Source organism: Copidosoma floridanum, unplaced genomic scaffold, assembly GCF_036245765.1.
Source record: "Copidosoma floridanum isolate Cflo_tuat_1 unplaced genomic scaffold, Cflo_Japanese_pri ptg000030l, whole genome shotgun sequence".
NCBI lineage: Eukaryota > Metazoa > Arthropoda > Insecta > Hymenoptera > Encyrtidae > Copidosoma > Copidosoma floridanum.
The window spans coordinates 8,020,671-8,037,386 of record NW_028321907.1 but is presented as its reverse complement, the minus strand read 5'-3'; the positions used below and the strand labels follow the sequence as shown (position 1 = coordinate 8,037,386).

Genomic DNA, 16,716 nt, shown 5'->3' with positions numbered 1-16,716 from the left:
ATAAGCTTATATTTGATATAACTGTAAAAAATAAAATACTGCATGTGGTAATAATACTTTATGATCACTTAAGGTATACATACCATGAAATAATCTAACGTGTAGTGAAAAATGAATTTTATTAATTTTTTTTTTTTATTGTGATAATACTATGATCGTGCATGATTTATCATTTGCTTGCACATGTAGTCTATTCTTAGTTTGAATTTGTTAAGTGTGTAACGACAGCTTCAGATTATGTTTCATAAATTAGGTACCTACATCACTAGTAGTCGCTTACGATAGGGTTACTCCAGAGGGATTTGGTCACTTTGCTCTTCCACTGTTATTTGATAGTCAGCTTTCACGTAATTACTCGCTATTTCAAACACTTTAGATTATTAAAACTCTGTGAAATAAATAGCAAACGTTTAGCAAATCTACGTGTATTTTTTTAATTTAGTTTACATAATTTGTAACGTACTCTCTTTTTTTTTATTTGGATTGAATAAATAAATAAGCTGCAGGCTCGAAGCAGCCTTCTTGAAATTTTTTATTTTTTTTATTTGGTCGGTTATTATCTGAATAGTTATGAATGCATACAAAAAAAAAAAAAAAAGCTTTGACGATTAATGGTATGATAATGCACTTTTTTTGTTATGCATGAAGTTTTGCAATCAAGTGTATACGGACTGAAGAGCTTGAGTATTTGACATGTAGGTATGCGTTCAAGATCTACCATCCGATATTTTCCGATGATACTGAAACTAAAAAATTGGAGACACTTGAATACTTGCATGTAAGTTTTATACTCTAAATAATAAAGTTTGTATTATTATTTTTTTTTTTAAGTAACAGTTTTGTCGGAAACTGTTGCAAATACAACACGTGTACTTTTAAGTCCTTTGAGCTTAGGTTACCAGTGTTATTGAAAATTTGTATCATGTGTGTGTAGGTACAGTGGGGGTAATCGTACCAATAATTTTTCCGAATTCATCCACGAGAGCACAAAGCATAATAGTGCGTTCAGTTTACTTTGATGCTGGTATCCGTTTAATAACCGTAAGTAGTATTGCTCTACTAGTTTGAAAATTTTTTGTTTGTGTTACAGACGTTTGAATATCAAACGATACATTCCATTCAAGTGCTCCCTGAGTCAGATAAATACAATAATGAGAGATACTAGCGATTGAGCATACAAAACGTCACTTTCAAACCCAAACTCCAATTGTTGCTCGGATGCTTAGCTACAGTATTTAACTCAACACATGAAAAAAAGGAAATTTGGCAACTTATTTCAGTACGTTTTATTTCTTACTGATGAAAATAAATGCGAATGGTTTCAGCTTCATAGAAAAATGATGCAGGTAGTGTAGGTTCCACTCTAAAACATTTTATACGTGATATGCACTGTTCTATTGTAAATTCATGATATTGCGGACGTAAATTCATTGCAGCTATGTAAAGAAATAACGATTTACTATTTCAAGGTTCAAAAAGCAGCTGTGTCAAAAACATCGTTTCTCTCAAAAAATTTTAAATGGTAACGCAGGGTCATTGTGGTTTTAATAATTTAATGAGGAAATTGTTGTATTGTCGCAACAAATAAGATAACAGCACTGCCATGGCGAAATTTAATAAAATTTATTTTTGCACCAAAACCGACGTAACGAGAAGAAATGCCAAAAGATACTTAATACATAAAAAATGAGCAAGTAAAAAATTCAAATATATTTCTCGTACCTCTGGGCATCAACACATTTCATTACGGTTTTGCAAATGCAAATGTACGAAATTTTCAAAGGATGCACTCAAAAATTTTGTCCCGTAAACTTTTTACTTTTCATTTTCACCGCACCTGGGTTTTGCTACATAAATATTTGATTTTCAACTATAAAGCATTTATCATCTCAAAACGAGAATTTAAAAACATAAAGCGATATGCGTAACTCACGTACAAGGCAATGCTACGTCAACAGCTGGATTTGAAGAATATTTCCAATAATTTCAGCCGATCGAGTCGTATGATCAAAAATAGCACACAGGAGCACAGAAAAATCCATCATTTCAACTGATGGGACAGACAGTGGTATTTACCGTGCAAATCCCTTTGCCGCCATCTCTTTCCCAAAAGGGCCATTATTTCGCGTTATTATACCTTCAACTATCGAAAGCTTGCGAATTGCCACATATTGGGAAATCGAGTCGAGTCGAAAACTCATTTGGCGTGCTAAAGGGGCAGTATATCACTCGAAAAAAATGATACCGAGTTTGATCATCGATAGCGGGTCCTAAAAATAAAATGGCAACCACTTGCCATACATATAATTAAGCTCCATTATAGAAAACAAAGCGGGGCACGCACATTATAAAATTCTTCGTGGTGTACTTTCCAGCACTCATACAATCGAACCAGCCGTGCAGTCAGAGTCTGCCTCGAGCAATGGTTATACCTACATATTATATCACTCGTCGACATTGGTGTCACACTGTATAGGCACACTCACTTACATACGCGCGAACAGTCACCAGCGCAATCAGACCGGCGTGTCGGTGCATGAATAATTCACGCGAAAATTTGTCTCTCGCATCGTAATTACAGTAACATTACGACACTTGCGACAAGCCTACTACACCGCTACTATTACCACCATCGGTTTAACTATATACGAGTCTCTCTCTGCTTTTCTAGCTGCAAAATGGACTCATCGCACCTATACGCATAAATAAATATTATGCACTTACCCGCTTTAGCTTTGGTTCGTTACGCTTTGCGGGCTCCTCTTCCTTCTTCCTACCATTGTTTTCCACTCCATTTCTTTTTTCCATTATGCCGACTGTTTTCCTCTTTCCTTGCCATCGCCGCTTACGAAAATAGATGTATATTCGTATACATGGAGTGGGCAGGGAGGAGGACGCGCTTATTAATTTGCCGAGTTCGTTTCTTTTATCCTTTTTTTTTTTTTTTTTTTTTTTTTTTTTTTAACTTTCCCACTCTCCGTGGAGTGCGCTTTTTATCGTTGACTCGCTATTATTGCGGAATAACGACTCTGACGAGTGCATCGGTAGTATTTTTTACGGTTCGCGAGCTGTTGGCGCTACGTTTTATGGAAATTTTCGCTCCCACTCTGAGTTAAAAATTTTCCTTTGTGATCAACCTCTTTTTTTTAATTTTTTTTTTTTTTTTTTTTTAGATTGGATTGTAGATGCTAGCGATGAAAGAAAACCAGGATGAATTTGTCATGCAAATATAATGATTGGTGTTTTGGGACATTTTACTTTTAGGTACAATTATTTTATACATTTTCAAGCATTTGGGAATAAAATTTTACTTTTGAAAAATCCAATGTGTTATTATAGCTGAAAATAATTCAACAAATTTCTTTTTCGTTTATTCCAAAGTATTCGAAGAAACAAAGAATGCATGTTACATTTTCCAAAAATAATTTTGTCGAATGCTCTGGATCATCTGATGGTTTGAAATAGAAAATTTGGAGCCACCATCTGCGAATTGAAAAAAAAAAAAAAAAAAACAACCGAGTATCGGAATCCCGGAGCGATCGGGGGATTAACGAATCAAATAGCGCGCGGCGTGATCGCGCAATCGCGAGGAAAACCGGTCGCCCATTTTCGCGCATCACTTTGTACTCGTATGCACGTTAGGTTTGCGCGTATTATAGGTGTACCGATTCGGCGATCGAATCAACTCGACAGCTCGTCTCGAAAATGCCGCGCTGCTTCATCTCGGATCGATTGGTACAAAATATACATAGACATATATCTTCAGAGTGAGCTCGAATGAATTCGATGGTATCCCGTGGACAAATATTTTGTCGAAAATTCGTTACATCGGTAATACCTTTTGCGGATAATCCTCGAATCTAAAAACTTGGGATCCAGCACCGCGCGTGTACTGGAGCGAAAAGCAATCAAAGTGGGATTTTAATTTTTGCCTCGTCAGGGGCATTGGGTTGGTTTCCTTCGATTTGCCGAAGCAAGCGTTGGTGAGGCTTGAGAAATACTCAAACTTTCTCCGTATTCTTTTGAAGTTGTTAAGAGCACTGATTTGCCGATCATCCATTTCATCGATTACGAGATCGAGCGATACTTTTTAGGGGGGGATTTGTTTTCCATCGCCCAATCGAGCCTGACGAATTCGAGTGATGGAGCAAATATAGGCATTTATCGGAACGCTTCGATTAAATAAAAATAACGCAAACAGTTGTAATAGATAAAAAATTAGAAATTATAATAGTTTTGATGTAACAGGTTTGAAAAAAAGACATTTTCAATAGTTTCATGTGAAAATGAGCCAAAATTTTTATTACCGATGTTCAATGAAAATTATATTTAAAGCCTTCCGTTGGCACGTGAAATATAGTGCAGCTAACAGAAAGTTGGATATTTACAAGCTGTGTACGGCAGCAGTAGTAATCTGCCGGTATGGATTAGCGGCGAACACGTGCAGGAGCTCGGAAGGGAAATTATCTTTGTTAAATGATTTATGGCTCATTTATTATTTAATAAAGGTACAGGAAGACTGTAAAACCTGACAGACTTTGTAAGCTGCTGTTTGGTAGTTGTGCTGTTTATGTTGCTTATGTGAGTGGGATTTCGAAAACTTTTTTATGAGTGTAATTTTACAAACTAAATTTAATTTTACTACCTTCTTTGTATTAGTTTAAACGATTTTTGAATGATTTATAAACATTTTTCTGAAAATTCATTTTATTGCTTTGAGACTTCCTATGTCGATGAAATATAATCTGTTGAAATTCCATGAATATTTTTGATATAAATTTTTAAATAACTGTCATTTTCTCCAGATACGTTGATTTCCTCTCAAAATAAGAATTTGTTTTGCTACATTGATTAATCATATTTACCAATAAAAAAAACATTTTTGTATGATGTTCCCTTTTTACTTTTCTGTATTAAAATTTGAAAAGACAACACTTTCATGAGATAAGTAAGTTATCAAATGTTTTGAATATAATTTCCTAAAAACTGTGCTTAAAAAACTTATGCCAATTTTCAAAAAATAATTTACACACTAATGTACTCATCAATCTCCTTTCAAGTTTTGCAGGAACATCATTATGGAAACATTATTCTTTTGGCTTGAACATTTCATTAAAACCTTTGCGTACCTTATTAAATATGCATTCAGTTTGATAAAACTATATTATTTCAGATAATACTTGAATGCTTGTTTCGTTTGGTTAGTTCTTAATTTTTCCCCGAATTCTTAGATTTTCTCAAATAATTGAAGATTATCAATCATTAAAAAATTTTTAGATTTATCACTAAAAAAAGAGTTACTTACAGCAATCGACAAAAAATTCAAATAACCAAATTAAAAATGTTACAACTTGTGCATGTGGATCAGGCTGCCTTTGTAACAAACTTTCAACTCTCTTTCCCGAACTTTCTGTACGAAACCCCGTACATAAGCTTTTAATAATAGAGCCCAAGGTAACAAATTGAAACAGTTTCCGTGATGCGCAGCACCGTTCTTCTTCTCTCAAAAAGTAAAAAGCCGCACAAGCTCATGAGATTAATTTTTCAGGGGAGCACATCAAAACAGCGAGCAAACAAACTCGGAATTCGATGTTCTCCTTCCTGTCACGTATCACGCCACGTAAAAATTTAATACCGAGTTGGGCTTGTTTGTTGAAACATTCCGGGGTCATCTTGACCATAACGGAACAGCCGAAACATTTTTCACATTTCGACTCCTAAACTTTTGAGGGAAAAAAAACGAAAAAGTTGTGCGTCCGAAATTATACGACGCCAACTGGGTAAAAAAAAAGTCCCCTCGCGCATCAAAGTGGCGAGAGTCGGAAGGTAGGTGCACATTAGCTTCACACTAACCCTTTTTTACGTACAGAACAATCCAAAAGCGCGTGATAAAAAAAAAAAAGAAAAAAAAAGTGCCTACTCGTCGGAAAAGACAAACGAGCAAATAAGACAGAAAGAGCGCGTTAGCGTTGCGTCAGAAAAACAGATTGTCTTGCGAAACGACAAAACATCCGTACCCATTCGGTGACGAACCGAAACTGCTGACGGCAACGCTCAACGAACGGAGGACAAGATTATTGTCATTGCACTCGCGGGCTATGGTCGCGCGTGCGTTGCTTGCGAATTTTTTTCATCGTTTGCACATCACATTACACAGTGCGGGTGCGAAAACGCCGTGGACGCTTATTTATTGGTTTTTTTTTTCCTCTCCAACTTTCCAATGGACGAAATATCGCCGTGTGTTACGAGACTTATAGTTTAAACGATCGGTGCCTGCGACGTAATCGCGATACGCGACCGGAAACTTTTTTTTTTTCTTCACTTACAGAGAAAGATGCTTGCCGGGAGAGAGGCGCTGAAACGAGAGTTGCGATTGTTGTCGATCGCGTGCGCCTTGACATGCTTTTTTGCGGTCGCCCGGCGTAGAATTCGGAAGCCACGCGCTACCGAGGCTGCTGATTTGCGGTTTTTCTCTTTCGATGGTTTTTTGTTCTGAGGTTGCGGATTATACTTCAACTTGAGGATTGCTCGGTTGAATATCTGATGGAGTTTGGGTTGAAAATGGTTTTTTTCTGGGTTTTAAATTTTATTTGGTAGTTTCAGTGAAAATTATAACGAGGCGAGTCACGTTGTATGGCCATTGCATCGATGAATTTGTTATTATTTCTGGTCCGTCACGGAGATTAACGAGGAGATTATAACGAGACACGTTGTTGAAGGAATCGAGGGGGCTGAGTTTTTTTCAGAAAATACTTGTAATTTATAATTAAAAAAGTATTTCCAAGATTCTATGGGCAATGCTCATTCTTAGTGAGATTTAACATTATCTAATAAACTAGGTTCAATCAAGTTGGATGTATTTTCAAAAATATATACATAAGATTGTATAAAATTACATGTAATTTTCTAACTTGGTACACTACGTAGAAACTTGTCTATGTAGGCAAGAGTTGTGAGTAGGTAATTTTAAGTGTAAAGCCAACTATCACGTTATTAAATTACTTATAAAAGTGACAACGACTTGTTTTGCTTCATGTTAACTGCATAAAACTGCATTCACACAAGTAGTAATGTTTTTGAACTGTTAAATGTTGAAAAATTAATAACAGTGAATTAAACGCATATTTTTAGGTTTTCCGTAAATATTAAATACAATGAGGAAAAAAATCAATAATTGATAATGTCAACAAAGATATCTTCTCTGTATGCTTCTTGTTTCTTATTAAATCACGTCAATTCTAATGATGAGATAATTCTCACAGCAGCGGCATCAGAACAAATATACGAGTAACAGTTTTATTTAAAAGTGTACTACTCGAGACACATTGTTTTTCCCTTAGATTTAAGTTTTCAACAATGACAGAATATACATTGTAGTCACATAGAGTGCAGAGTGTATGTACGTAAATATATAAATGGAAAAGTCATTGAAGCCTGAAGGAATGAGAGTGAGAGGTCTGCAGATTTCAGCTGGTAGTGAAAATGAGTGAGCCTCGCCGGGATTGTTGCCATACCTATGTTCGTTGTAGGTACATCATTAACTTTTATTACGTATCGATGGATACAGCCATGTGCGTACATTAATTATCATGTTAATATCGTGATACTTGACTGAATGAAGCGTAATCTTACATAATATTAATGATAGTTATGGTTTTGCAAAATCAATTTCCATACGATATTTAGTTTAACTATTTAGAATGCTTTTGTGATAATTTATTAGTAAATGGAAAGTATAGCACTAAATAATCAGTGAACTATTGTTGAGACATCGATGTCTTCAGATCAGCTTGATTTTATTCTTGTATATTTTTTGTCTAATATTGTATGACACAGTTATAACGTACGATTATTTAGATAATTAATTGTCACTTGACCAATCGGTGGATGTTTTTAAATAATCAATTACCTGAGTTTTTGCAACAAAGTGTATTTGGAAAACCATATCATATACGGCTGGGATCATCCGATCACACGTGCTTGGCTCGAAAATAACAAGTATAAAGTTCTTATGCGACGATCAGACACGGCGCGAGCGTCCAAGGGTCTCAGAGGCATTAGTTTTCCCTTTTCCCTTCTTCCGTCTTTGCCCGGCAAACACACAGGAAAAGGAAGCGTCTGAGGAAAACTGGGATGCGAGTAAGGGCGAAACGGCAAAATATACAAGGTGTTGTATACATACGATGCGGAGAAAACGTATAGGAAATAACGCGATTTACAAAGCTGACGGTCGTGCATATATAATATATTGTACCTGCGGCGAGTGCAGGTTTTCGAAGTTAATGACGACGATGACAACGTCGAGGAGAGTTTTGCAAGGAGGGAGACACGGTAAACAGCGCGCCGGGGGTGAACGAGGGAAAAAGAGAAAGACAGCGAAGAGCTGCATTTAAGGTCATTACTCGGCTAGCGCGCAGTGTATCAAGGACGCGTCGCTAAACGCCAAGCTTGATTTATTATTATTATTTTTTTTATTGCTTTTGTAATAAATTTACGCGCATTGCCAAAGTGGCACGTGCTGCTGTTCTATGCGGTACAATGACTGATGTTGCGTATCTATTAGTTTTTGGGCTCGTTTCACAAAATACGAGCAAATGCGTTGTTGCCTGAACGTGCCACATGGGGTACGATGGCATTATTCGAAAAAATACTTGGAGCGATGGAGGTATAGATCTCAGATACGGCAGCTCAGGTGTGAATTCGTCATGTGCCAAGCACGTGGTTTTTCCCAATGGAATTGTCTTTTTTTTTTTTTTTTTTTTTTTTTTTTTTTTTTTTTTTTTTCTTTCCGTGGTCTGCTGAGCAGCTAGGAAATCGTTTGAAGGTTTTTTTTGTTCCTCTGTCTCCGCGCTTCCCTCGACTCCGTTGTATAGTGAGTGACTATAGTTGTTTCGGAGAAAAAAGATAAGTGAGAGCCCAGAAGCTCGTGCGTTGGCGCTTGTGCCCGCGTGGGAACAACGTTTTGTTACGTAGGCTGACAATTGTTTTGTCTTTTCGAGCGAGCCGATCTTTGGTTGTGGAGCGATCACAATATAAGTCGGATCATCTTGAAATCTGTCTCTTTTCGCCAGATGGATCGATCAAGGATTCCATGTGGTATTCAAATTTTATCCAATTTAAAAAATATAGCGATTCAGTATGGAAACTAAATGGATATTGACAGTAGATGACGAAAAACCACATTATGTATAACTTTTGTTGTAATTGGTTCAGTAGTATTGTTTTACAGACAAGAATAATATAAACGATGGTACAGGAGAATCTTACTCGTTGATTCCAAGGCAAAAAATCTATTTGGCCCGTCAAGTAGATTATCAAAAAATAATGGACACATTTTTTTTTCTTCAACGTTTAAAAAAAAAGTTGACGAAGAAAGAACAAGCTGATGTTTTTACGTGAAAATTTTTATACTCGTGATCTTTTTTCCCTCCACTCCGAAACTTTGAAGTATGACAAAAGAAAAAGAAAAAAAATACGTTCCGAATGTTTATTTGATAATCTACTTTACTGAAAAAACCGAACAAACTGTTTTTGTGAAATATCTTATGAAGATTCGGAGAAACCATCCGTGTTGCAATGTAAAAGTTTTTCGCTCGCTAACAATTAAATGGTTTCATGATCATTGATAGGTACAAGGAAAAGCACTTTTTATCCTATACTCTATCAAAAATCATTGTTTTGCTATTCTTGTAGAACTTTGACAACCTATCTTTGATGGGCAAAGTCAATTGAATTGTTATTGACATTCCAACTATTTTAACAGACCCTAATTTCGCTTGAAAAACGACGTAAGCGCAATCGAGTCAATTTTTGTCTTTGTCTTCATTACAATATCTTAAGCTCAGCGGCAATTAAGGTATGAAATATTTTTATGAGTTTATTTTTATTTTCTTTTTTAATATTTTTGTTTTTACAGTTGTTTAAATTGGTGTATAATCGACATGGGGTTTTACACGTATTCCGAATGAAATTTATTTTTCGATGAATAAGTAAATACTACTGACTTCTTTGTGACTTGTATGTATGTATAAATTTTTCATTAAAATGATGTTTATTCTTCAAACTGAGTCACATCAATGATGTGTCACTACAAAAAACCATAGTTTCAGCTCGACACTCAACATGTGAAAAGAGAAACTGATAGCGATCAAAAAACTAGTTCTCTCTTCCTAAATCATCGTGTTTTCGAACGTATCCCCCTAATTTTTTTTTCAGTCGGCAAACAACGTTGCGAATATTACATAACTTTTTCCCCCCTGTGCTAAAATTATTTCAGCTGATAAAACAACGTCTCGCTTGTTATATTTTCGTTGCATAATGATATTCTCATAACGATTGAAATTTCTTGGTATACTTTTCAAGTGAATTTGAAATTTATGTAGCGACAACAGACACCATTTGATACGTCTGTTTGGCTCATTGATTATTTCATATATACCCATGAAGTGAAAAGTTTTTTCTCCAACAGTTTTAATCATAGACCTCAATCTTGGGTAAAATTATTTTATAGATTTTTAAACCTATAAAAAATACGTTTTTTCCGAATGCACCATTTTTTCTCAGGTAAAATTAATTTTTCTTACGATTTGTAATCCCGTTCTTTAAAAACTTTCTTTAAATCATTTATTAAAAATACTCTGATACTTTTTTCTTATGAATTTGATTCTCATTCGAAATCCAACGAATTATTTTGCTTGTTGGAAAAAGTTTTGTCAAGTACTATATCACAAGGGGTGATACAACGAACTTCAGCCCAAACGATGACTTTACATTTTTAGAACAAAATCAACAAAATCTACAAGTCAAGTTGCCGAAAAGTGTTTTAAGGCACACTCATCAGTGAGTCCAGTAATATGGGCAATGTTCCCTCTTTTCCTTTTTCCACCGAGGGCTCGATTTCGAGTGCACTCTCAAGCACCCAAGTAGTACACTCCAAAAGAGAGCCAACAGCTCAGACTCCACTCGAACCCCCATTGGGTAGCGCCCCTTCAGTTATATACCCGGGCAGTTTCCCCCGCACACCCCCCAACTTACCTCGTTTCGAGAAAGGACAGTTCCAGATGAGGTCACATGACTCCGGCCACACGGAAGTCGGTCCAGTCGCTGTACACGGAATCGGCTCGGATCGGCAGCCCAAACTTCAAAGGACCCACTCGCAAGCAGGGGGTGAAAAAAAAAAAAAAAAATAGTAGCCCCGCAAAGGAAGCTCTGGGGACGCACTGGCACACTGTCACACAAGCGCGTCGGATCTCCTGCTTCGAAATTTGGCGGGCTCCCTCGCGTGGCTCCTATTCCTCTGGTTCCGCCTCTATTCTTCAAAAGAAGCGATAGGTCAAAAGAGAGGAGACGAGTAGCACGGATGCAGCACCGAGATAAAGGAAGCAATAACAAAAGTCACAGCCGAGGCATCGGCGTCGGCGAGCGTTTCACGACGATTCTCTTACCGATCTTTGGGCGTGCACGGATAAAAATAATATCTACTCGGACACGCGCACACGTGGTATTGGGAAAGAGATGCTGTGCGATCGAGATGAAAGCGGGAAAGAAAAGAAGAAAGAAAAAAATAACGGAGCCGCGCGCCGCACAGCAGCCGCAGAGAGCCGTACTCTCCCACCGACCGTACGGACCGGCTGCAATCGCCGGACTGACTGCTGGGAGTGCTGGGGTCTGGGGCGGCCGTGGCGAGCTATCCGCGAGGAGAGGAGCGTCAAAGCGCGCGCCGCTCCAACCGTCTGGCAGCGTGCGCTTGGTTGTTGTTGTTGTCCGGATGATGCCTGCTTGCGTGCGTGTGTGTTGCTCGTGGGAGAGCCGCTTGCGGCTTTTTAATTTTGCTTACTGGACCGATCGAGTGTTATATTTATATACCGGTTTTGGATGTGGAGTGCGATAGGTGCTGCGATGAAAGATTGTTTTTCAAGCATGTAGATGGGAAAATCGGGACTTGAGGTGTTGAAATGAGATGTGGTAGTTGAAGCTTTTATGCGATTACATGGTTATTACTTAATTTTTATTTCGGACAAGTACAATTTAATTTAAAAGCTTGAATCAAAATTTTTTTTTATCATTAACGTAGAATTGTTTTCTGCAATTACCTATTCAAAAGAAAATGCTATGATGTTACTTTTTCTTCTAAAATATTTATGTTTTTGTAACTAATATTTGGTTTTTCTCAGCAAATGCAAGTTATCTACATTTCTTTGTAATGATTGATACAGCTTATTTTTTTCAGTGGCAATAAAACAGCTTCTCTTTCCCAACAAAATTAAAAAAGCTGCTTCTTAAAAAGTACATAAAAAATTTTTCTCTTTTTTTGACAGTTCATGTATACTCATCTATCTATGGAGTGTACATCTAGGAATGAAGTATCGTACTAATCCATACTCAATTTCTTATTTTATTATCTATCACTTCAATAAAGAAAAATAAATACCATTCAAATGTCATACTCCCTTTTAAAAAACATTTTTTAAAAGCTGATTTTTCTCGATAAAGTTAAAATAAACAATCAATTCTAATTAAAAAGCTCGTTCAAAAAAACTGTCCTATTGAAAAAAAAGCAAATCATAGTTAATATTTACGCAAGCTCTTCAATTATATTTTTGAGTATATTAAAAAAAGGAAGTTAGATTTTGTGGGTGTAGGTATAGGTATACATTTGTTATTTGACAACAAATGAATCAGGAGAATCGTATAAAAGAATCGTGTGTCTCTACTTCGATAGTAATTTTTTATCCGAAGTAATCTTGATTTTACGATATTAAAAAAAAACTGCTTTTGTGGTAAAATTTATTGTGCTTAAATGCGTACCGCAAAGACTCGATGATTATCACAGTGATATGACAACTGTTAAAGATTGTAATTTTTCCGATGAAAGAAATAAAAAAATTACAAAGGTTTATTTTACTCTGCGTAACACAGAGGAACGAACGAAGACGCGGATTTTCTTCAAGACGTACAGGATCCAGGATATATGTTGCATAAGCGTAACCATGTACACGTGAATGCAGGCAAGAAGCAAGAGGACGTGGAAGAGGTGGAGGAGTAAAGAGTACACGAGCGAGCGGAGGGTCACGATTTCCTTTATCCGGGATTTTACGTACACGGTACACGTATATCGAAAGAGGGGAGGATACGAGAGTAGGTACGGGAGCACATTGTTTTTTCGGCCGGGGTGACACAGCATACACTACACTACGTGTGTACCAAATGTGTACACTGCAGGGGACGGATGCATCGAGCGCTCCGCTCGGCGTTTCTTGTTTAACGAGTTTTTCCCTCCGCTCATCTGTACCTATCCCCTTTGTACGTACGTGTCTCTGAGTATGTGTGTGTGTGTGTGTGCGCGAGTTTTTCATTTTTCTTAGCAAGGGAAAAAAAGATACGCGGCAAGTAGCCACGGCTATTTAGTTATTTTTCTGTAAAGGACGCGGGATGAATCCCGATTTTCTTAGCCCTCGTCCTCTCATGGACTTTGCTCTGGGGATAAAAAACCACTGGATATCATTGCTTTTTTTTTACGTTTCGTGAGATTTAATGTTGACCAATTGCGGTAGTAGGATTTATTTATTTGTTATTTTTTTTTGTGTTTACTGGAGCGAGATTCAATCACATGGAAAATTATTCGACGCATTATTTTCTTTTGGTCCGTTGACTAATGGAAAAAGTCTCTTTGGTTACGCAGGTATTTTTTTCGGTGCGTACAAAAATAAATATTTATTCAATTAAGTGAATTCCCGGGCTACGGGTTAACATATAAAAATATTATTTTCGCTTCTCTTATGTGCGATGTACAACACGTGAATAATTTTAACGATGTGTAGGATGAAAAAGCCTTCCAATTAGTGAGACTATAATTAAATTTTATACAATTATGCTTGCACGTGTTGTAATCGAAAGTTACTGTACAACATTATTACATGTTAATATGAAGGTTAAAAAAAAAGTTGGCAGAAAAATTTTGTTTTTAAATAGTAAAGTTATTGCAATATATATTTTATATAATTTTCCAAGTACATAAATACATATAAGGATGTTTTAATGACGTTATTAATGGATATTTATTTTAATCTTGTCAGTAGCATTACCCCAAATATCATGTCCTAAAATTATTTTGATTTAATGTTTATCTTTTGGATTTAATTATAAAAATAATTTGTTTGATTTAAAAAATTTTTAACAATTAATTTTATAACCCACAGAAGAAATTAATGTTAAAATTTTACTTTTTTCTATACATAAATTTTTCTCATTTAAATGGTGTTTACAGAAAAATTCTCTCTTTCTTAAAAGATAAAAAATTCCTATGTTTGTACAAAATTGAAAAAAAAAAATATATATATATATTTACAGATATTGACTCGACAAATTTATAATGATTCGATGTCATTTAATTTCAAATAGAATGCTGGCATCAAAACACCGTAATATCTGAAATTCACTTGAATATTCGGTGAAGTAGGAGTGAACGCTGGTATTAATCAACCTTTTGCTCCTTCCTTTGATTGACGATTTATAATTTACTCAACGTTATCGATGAATGGAAATATTATACAATTTGTCTTTTTTATTGAAAATCTGTGTACACTACGTCATAAATAAAACTAAAAAATCGAAAAAGCGAAAAATGCGTATCCCGCAAAAGTCCAAATTAGCGAGCTAAACTATAGCTGCTGCGTCTGGACCACAGCGCTCTTTCGTTTTCCCTTCCTTTGATTCCCTGTTTGTATGGCGGGGTATTTTTTGTGGATTGAAGCACAAATGTACCCTACGATCCTATCCAGATGAAAAGACTCGCAAAGCCAATCTCGCCTATTTTTCGTACCATTTAGCTGTGGCTCATTGAATTCGCAGCGAGTGAGCAACGCAATTAGATCCTCTCCAGTGCAGCTTTTTACACAAGATAATTCGTGCACTCGCACGTCAGACTTCCTTTATGGTTAAACTTTTTGCCGCATGACGCGCGTTTTTATTATTTCGTCCCTTTTTTCCTCGCGCTTTTGTACGCAGTCTCGCGGTCGAGTGAGCTTTTTTAGCGCTGGATGTGGTTCATTTGGCATTTTTTTTTTTTTTTTTTTTTTTTTTTTTTTTTTTTTTTTTTTTAATTTCTACGTACAGCTCGCTGAAGTTTTGAAATAGTATATACTTCTTTTTTGTTTTTTCAGGCTGAAAAGTTTTGTTAGAGAGAATATTCTCATTTGTTCCGCGTGGAAGGAAAAAAATTATAATTTTTTGCCACACAGTGACGCGTCACATAGATTTCAGTGTTTCTGCATAATTTATGTGAAAGCATACATTACTCTACATTGTACATACAACAATGTTATTGTAAAATAAGGCAAAATATTGATTAATTAATTTTACTTTGACCAAAATTATTGTCATCAAAAAGCAAGAACTATTTTGGCGTGTGACAAAAATAACAACAGAAATACAACTCGTGCTTCGTAGTAAAAAGTATTGAGTATGGCCTGTTTCATCGTCTAACAGAAACAATTCTCAGCTTAGATTTGTTCTACTGTAACAGAGTTTTGTTTTGTTTGTTAATACCAAAAAAAATTGTAATGAGAATTATTATATTTGCATACAAGAATACATAAATCCAAATTAGAAGCAAAGTTTTCAGCAGCGCTGTAAGATTTTTATATTCATTTTAGCTTTTTGATTCTTTCTGGCTTGAAGCATGACCCACCCAGGAATAAAAATATTTTTATTAATCTGCATCCTTGATAATTAATGAAGCTCTTTGAACAATTTATTTCATAACTTTTATTAAAAAAAGGAAATAAATAAATATCTAGTTTTTGTTTTCTTTCTTCTTAGCATACACGAATTGCTGAGAGACATATAAAAATACTATTCAAAGTTTCTTCTAGCACGTAAGAGTGATTTTTAACTCGTGCTGTCAGTAACAGATGACTCTTGGGTCAGGATTCCAAGATTCATACGTCAAATTGCATAGTGCTCTTGGAAATATGGAATACAAAAAAACGTTCTATCGTGAAAAATCACGGGGCACAAATCTCTTTTCCGTCGACGCGTAACTCCCTTTGGAGTAAGCATGTAACGGGAGGACTCGCAGTCAGGAGTATAGGAAGAGAAAGAAACACTCGGGGGCTCTTCGACCATCCACTTCTCGATTTGCTGCTGAACTTGTCATACGTATAGATACGTATACATGCTATTAAATAATTGATGGGAAGTCAGGGAGCTACCACGTGTACACACGAGGTTTACTTATGCATCTCTTCAAAAGTGCTTTTATTTAGTGAATCGATACCAGCTTTTGCTTCCTAACTCAATAATCATAAGATCAATCTTTGTGCTGATAAAAATACAATTTCGATGGGATCAGTTTTTTTTTTTTTTTTTTTTTTTTTTTTTTTTTTTTTTTTTTTTTTTTTTTTTTACATATTTTTTCATATTATATGGCTCTTCAGTATGATTTGAATTTTTTTAATTCTTCACTGTATTTATACTCAGTGAAATGTACGAATGCAAGAGAATAAACACTAACGTTAACTGTGCCATGTAATCAACTTTAAAGCCTATGAAAAACTCTATAAGTGATGAAAACAACTTTTCTTTGTTACTTACTCGCGAGTGGAAAAACAATAACCTTGTTATTTTTATGCAACCCGTATAAAAACTAGAAGTAAAACCTACATGCCCAGATAGAGAATGAGAGAAAGATATGGACGAGAAGAGCAGTAGCAGTGC

At 35.8% G+C, this 16,716-nt stretch overlaps 1 protein-coding gene across 1 annotated transcript in view; it reads right to left on the bottom strand.

Moving 5' to 3' along the window:
- tsl (membrane-attack complex domain containing protein torso-like) overlaps window positions 1-11,182 on the bottom strand; it is a 51,583-nt gene extending 40,401 nt beyond the window's left edge. Inside the window, exon 1 of the mRNA XM_014359929.2 lies at window positions 11,035-11,182. The gene's annotated coding sequence lies outside the window, so the exon portion shown is untranslated. The remainder of the gene's footprint in view (window positions 1-11,034) is intronic.
- Window positions 11,183-16,716: the final 5,534 nt, after the last annotated feature.